Genomic DNA, 7,009 nt, shown 5'->3' on the forward strand with positions numbered 1-7,009 from the left:
GGGGGGGGTTGTAATGGAACCCTAGAAAACATGTTTGCTGGGCTTTTTTAACAGTTAACTTTTAAGGTCCCATAATTGTCCAAAGTTCTTCGCGAGACTTTGATTTTAGACTCTCGTATTGATTTGTATGTGCTAAATGTCTTGCTGGATGGAAGAAGCGGTTTTCTCTCGAATTCAAAACATATTCATAGTCCTTGATCTCTTTTTAAATCGGAACTGAAAAGTTCGACTTACAAACCGCTGAACACATCTTTCAAAGAAAAAGATAGATAAAAATAGATAATAATAATAATAATAGTATACAACATGTATATAGCGCCCAAGGCTTACAATCAGTTTTATACATTGAAGCAAGCAATGTGCACATAATTGAACAAATAAAAGGGTTGTATTTACATGACGTCTTTGCAAAGATTTTAAAATGCAGACGTGAAGAGGTGAGTTTTGATGTCCCTCTTGAACTTGGCCAGGGTATTTGACTTTCTAATAGCAGATGGTAAGCTATTCCACAACGTAGCCGGAACCCTCCAAAAGCATCTGTTTCCGTAGGTCACAGTACGAGATTTTGGGACACACAACAAAGATTCTGACTCCGACCGCAGTGATCGTGTCGGCTGATACAGGGTAACAAGCTCCTGTAGGTACTGAGGAGCTGTTCGATTCAGTGCCTTGTATGTGTACACCAGAATTGTGTACTGCGACCTGTATCGTACAGGTAACCAGTGCAACAAATAAAGCATACGTGTGATGTGCTCTCTCTTTCGAGTACGAGTAACTAGCCGTGCTGCAGTGTTCTGGACCCTCTGCAGACGACTAGTTAGTTTGTCAGATAATCCAACCGAAAGGTAACAAGTGATTGCACCAAAATCTTGCATGCATCTGCAGTTGAAAACTGCCGAATACAGCCGATGTTCCTGATCTGGTAGTAACAGGATTTGCCAATAGCGTTCACTTGTTTCTCCATGCTCAGTGAACTATCAAAGCATACCCCTAGGTTTTTAACAGCTGGAACAGTCTCAATAGTTCTGGCACCGACCTTGAGCTGGAGAGCCATTGTTTGCTGACACTTTGGGGAAAAGACGATTAGTTTCTTTTTTTCCTGATTAAGCTTAAGCATGTTGGCGTTCATCCAGATACTGATATCTGTCAGACAAGCTTCCAGACTTTCTGAGACTGTATTCCAACTGTCCTGTGGTTTGATGACCATGTGAATTTGTGTGTCATCGACATAGCAATGATAGCGAAGGCTATGGCGACGACAAATCTCTCCAATCGGTTTGGAGTATATACAATATTTTCGTGGTCCTAACAACGACCCTTGAGGAACCCCGAAAACTAGTACTTTGTCATGTGAGGTGGAAGATCCGATGGCAACACACTGTCGTCGTTCACTCAGGTAAGACTGTATCCAGCATAGAGCGGTATCAGTCACTCCATAAGAGTATTCCTGACGTTTATAAAGTATGCCATGGTCGATGACGTCAAATGACTCAGCCAATGATTTGTTCATGATTGAGGTAATCAAAGGAAGCAGTGCTTCAAGACATTGCTTTAATAGGTCTGTGGACAGTGGAACAAGCTCATAGGACTTCGATTGCGAGGTCATGATAATGTTGCGCAACTCGTCCTGGGTTGTTGGTGAGAGCTTTGCCAATGGTTCCCAATCAAATGCAATGTCAGCAGTCATGACAGAGATGTCAATGTCAGCAGAGGTGTTTACTTCGGCAATATTTTTCCTGATTGAGCTGATTTTATTTAGAAAATAATCACTGAACTTGCTTGCTAAGTCTTTTTCAGAATTACAGCTTGGTAGGATAATTTCACCTTTCTGTCCCATTAGGTTTTTGGTGAGACTAAAAAGCTGTCTATTATCCTTGCCGCATTCTTCGATTCTTTCCGAAAAATAAGCCTTCTTTGACTGAAAGAGTAGTGAACCAACTAGCCGACATTGCTCTCTATAAATCTGTTGGTGAACGATTAATTTGGTCCGTCGCCACTGTCTCTCTGCTTTTCTACGATTCTGTTTTTTTACGCGGAGATTTTCATTATACCACGGGACATTTGGTCTCACAGTTATCACCTTAGTTTGCAGAGGTGCGTGTTTCTCTATAAGGGCTTCTTTACCAGATAGATTGAAGGGCGGAACAAGACTAAATGTCATTGTTGAAATCTGGTATTGAAATTTCGCGGAATTTCCGGAAGCTCACTTCTTTCCTTGCACGAGCTGGCTTACTACAATTCAGTGTTGTGTGGACAGCAAGATGATCACCGGATTGGTTCCCCTTTACATCATTTAGACATTGATCAATCACTGAAATAGCTCCATGAATGACTGAGTTATCTTCCCTCAGTCATTCATAAACAATCAGATAAATTGTTGGTAGATGCTGGGTTTTTTTTTATTCATAGTTAAAAAAAAGTTTGAAAAATAATTAACAAATGCCCTTTCAACCGCGTATCCCGAGTTATACATACCAGAAAGCATAATATACAAACATATGATGATTATATCTATTCTACCAAGTAAAATGTAATAAATGGTGTTTTCGTGTCTACATCAATGGCTATACACCTATATGACGCAATTGATTTAGAAAAATCCAATTATTTGAATTCGGCTGTTCTTTTGCTCGTGAAAACGATTGTTGCATGACACTTATGTTTTCATTTCAAATCAAGCTGCCCTTTGTACCATTCCTGAGGCTGAGGGTAAGGTTACAGTACCTAAATCGGGACACTTTTAAGTGAAATATTGATGTTTTTCATACCATAGCACCGATCCCAATAAATTTTGATCTCTATTCCTAAATTGATATCATTATCATTTCATTTTGATAAGTTGATATTTCCGGCGCATGGTTCTGTAAATAAACCCCGAAATATAGTCATGGTTACGTAAACGCGAAACAGGTATATCTGGTCCCAAATCGGGACACCCCTACCAGTTTTGGCTTTTATTTGGAGATGAAAAAAGTATTTAGCAGAACATGGCATATATCTGGAATATTTAAGAGTCAATGGTCGTTCTGAATGAATTTCTTATCCAAACTACCATTAATTGTGAAATAGTAGGATTGTGAAAAATTACATACAAATATTGAAAATCAATAACGTCGCATCAATTTAGAACGTTACATTTTCGTAATTATTTACAAACTAAAACTGTGATTGTAACCATAAGTGGCAGTAAATATAAAGTCCATATAAAGGTTTATTGGTTCATTAGACCTTTAAATCAATAGTTTTAATTTGAAAATACTTTATTTTTTCTTCGTTAGCAAAATCTGAAGTATATATTTATATGAAAAAATAAATGCATGTACAATCATTCCTCAAAAAACAGTCCCGCGGCTCACGGTTTACATTTTTCAATACGGGGGTATTTTTGGACGAACGTTGCACTGCATGGTCTGTTGGAAAATAATACATAAATGCGACTGGTTTATCGTCCCCTAAAACATGATATTTGACCAATGAAAAGTCCGCTATTTCGTAGACGTGATAGAATCATCTGTAAGAGCTACAGGAGTGGTAGAAATTAACACGTATTTAGTTTGATATTATGTGACAATGTATTACTCGGTCGAATATGTAATAGAAGAAACATTTTTAGTATTTGTGAAATTGTTGTATAAAGACAGACAGTCCTGTCTCAACTCTTTATTGTCAATTTGACAAACTATTTATTACCTGTAACTCATGACTAATTAAACTTGCTCTGAACTAATTCGACATTTGGCGTAGTCTGTTAGGAGTCTCTCGATACTTTGGACATAATCATCTCTTGAAAGTTTCCATTATTGATTATATCTCGTGTTACTACGTGTCCACCTTGATTATGGCCGTATGGACATTTAGAACAAGATCTTGCTGATTGTCATCTTAGGTCAACTGCAGTTTAAAGCTTGGAAGTAATATCTGTAGAATAACTGTAAGAAATTATTGGGGCACATGCACCTTTGTATCCAAGTGCAGTGGTAGATTAGCTTCGACGGACGTGTGGTTTAGGTTTTTTTATTGAAGTCAATAACATAAAACTTGTTTGGGCAAAATTGACATTCACCAACGCCGATTTTGCGAAGCTTCGAGCCAATCAACACAATAAGGTTGTAAAAGTCAAATTTAAACCTTATCAACAATTTTATGAGTCTCAAAGCTAGTTCACAAAGGTCACCAGTGAGTCTCAGCTGAATACAGATTGTGTAATAGCGATACCGCGAATAGCGCAAACTCAATAGAACCTCTAATATTGTTTACACTTTCTTTTAATGTCTCCTCAGAGGAGTTGAAAAATACATCACATTGGTTTTGCTGCTTCATAAGCTTGATCAATTTCTTACAGAATATGTTCGGGCATTACAACTGTTTGAGCAAGAGTGCAACGAAGGCATATCCATATATGTATACCGGTTCTCTCGTTGTCTACGGAACGAGGTATTTAGTGTTGGATTACTGGTGCAGTAATAAGTGTTTCTAAAATCAGACAGCCATAGACAGTAGAAATGTCTGGCAATGTTGATATGTCGATTCTCTTTATTGTACACTGTCGTATATTGGTCAATTATTCCTTTTTTTGTAGAACACTCTCGATATTATATATATGCTAGTGAAAGTTTTAAAATTATTGTGTTTAGAATACACTGTTAATCAGGAAAGTGTAATAACGAGTATACAGCAGGTCTTGCAGTTTTTGTTCCGCTTTTTGGAAATGTTATGATATTCTGATGTGTCTGAAATGTTAATCTAAAGGTTTTATAAGTTCTAACACTCTTAAGATGAATCCAAAAACAGACACTTGATAGGAAGCTTATTAACGTCGAGTGTCCTTTAATAGATATTATATAATCGCCAGTACAGTGCTATTTAGATACGTTAACGTTTAATGATGTGTTTAAACTCCTGTTTTCTAAATATTTTTCTTTAAAAATCGTTTTTTGAGCAATATGAAATCTTCACATTTGTTAATATATTAAAAATTAATATAAAACGCTTAAACCGGACAAGAGTACATTCACCAAATATCTCGCTGACAATTAACAAATGTGAAGATTTCATATTGCTGAGAAAACGATTTTTAAAGAAAAATATTTAGAAAACAGAAGTTTAAACACTCAAGCTTTATGAGACATGTATTTATACAGGGAACACCTAAAATACAGAGATTTTAAACTATAAAGTCTTACAGCACTCACACATTCCATTAAATAAACAGAAGTACCCAATTGATAATAATCAGGTTGAGATTTCTTTAGCATATATCAGCTCATATATGGGAAGTACACCTACACTGTGGTACCACAGGGTAGGCAATGGTAGACCATCTCATGTAAACCTGAATGGTCAGTTCTTTACTGTATACCAGTTCGAGCTATTTTTGTCCCCAGAATAAACCGGGGACGGGTGTTTTAAATATGGTTAATAATACTAATTATAATATATGGGCTCGTGTATTGTAGAAATCACACCTAGTTAACTCTATTGGTGGGTTTACATAGAGAAACCGAGAATGGCAGTGTTACCACTGGGTCACTTACATGCCAGTTTAAATTTCGGCGGTTAGTTTTAGTCTGTCAGTCACCGAAAAAATGGGGGGGGGGGGGGGGGGGCCTTTATATAATCTGTGAATTTGTAGTATTTCGTGAATCATAACTGCGGCCAGAAATTCTCCATGTCTACAGTGTAATTTGGTGTTTGTGTTATTTTGTTATGAATCTTTAACTAAACGCCCTCTAATAACAATTACTTTACTTGTTTTTCTTTTCAAACTCTCTGATATATTGTACTGTATGTAAATAGGTAAATGATAGTAGATAAATATGTAGAAATGTAAAACATTTGATAAAGACTTTCTATTCTTGGTGTAGAATTTTCGACAAGAACAATGTCTGAACCCTTATTCTATCGATGTTCTACTGTATATCCCGAGATCATCAACCGATAGTTTGCTATTATTTTTGCACAGCCTACATCAGCATCTTGATTAAAAACCTTTAGGCAATGTTGATAACGAGATGTATATCTGCCTACTTGTCATGTTTAGTTAGCGCTGAAAACATACTGCTCAGAGGAATCAATATACACTGACACAGGTTTTTAGAACGCTTCACAGCTTAAGTTAAAAAGGTCCCTTTAACTAAACTAAAGTATCAGAGGAAATTGAAAAAAGGCAATTAATCCTAATTGGGATGTTTCGTGAAACTGATAAATGTTATGAAAGATATATTTAAGCTGTAAACTTCAAATGATTAACTACAACAATCAATAACCCTTCTAAGCATGTACCTAATAATTAAGGGTATGGTGTCTGCTCTCTTATTCCACCGATTTATGTATACTTGCTCCATAGACGTCGGTATAGTCGTCAGCTCAAAGCGTTACTTTTCTTTAAATGAGATTACCGTTTTGTAAACTTTGAACTTGATTTATAAAAAAAAAAACAGTAAGGAAACGGAGGCTAGACTTGATATGGTTAGTATTGGATTGTTTTGGGACTTTTATAGGGTTATGCAATGCAGTTTATTCGATGTATGTATTTAACAAAATGTTAGCAACGAGGGATAACTTGTTATTAAATTACGTTCTTTCTTGTAAGTTTATATAAGAGTTTCAGAGGTCACAAGGCTTACCGACTGTACTTGTTTGATTTTCAAATGAAATAAAAAGAGTAGGATATACATAACCTAGCTTCTTTCATAACATGTCGGGAAAACCATTTTGTTTTCGGCAAACACGTGACCTTTTTTAATCTGGATATTAAATGCTGTTGAAACATGACGTCAAATTGCAATCATGTTTTTACGAAGCATTGTAACAAAATAAAATGCGGAAATGACATAACCCATATTAAGGTAATACAGGTTGTTAATCGACCATTTGCAGATGTCCGCATGGCGCTTGAGTGACATGAAGCATTTATATAAGAAAACATTTTCATGATCTAGTTGCATTGTTTGATCGTCACATCTATATAACTTACTGATCACAACTAGGAATCATACTCATAAAACTG

Source organism: Mizuhopecten yessoensis, unplaced genomic scaffold (assembly GCF_002113885.1).
Source record: "Mizuhopecten yessoensis strain PY_sf001 unplaced genomic scaffold, ASM211388v2 scaffold1539, whole genome shotgun sequence".
NCBI classification, from domain to species: domain Eukaryota; kingdom Metazoa; phylum Mollusca; class Bivalvia; order Pectinida; family Pectinidae; genus Mizuhopecten; species Mizuhopecten yessoensis.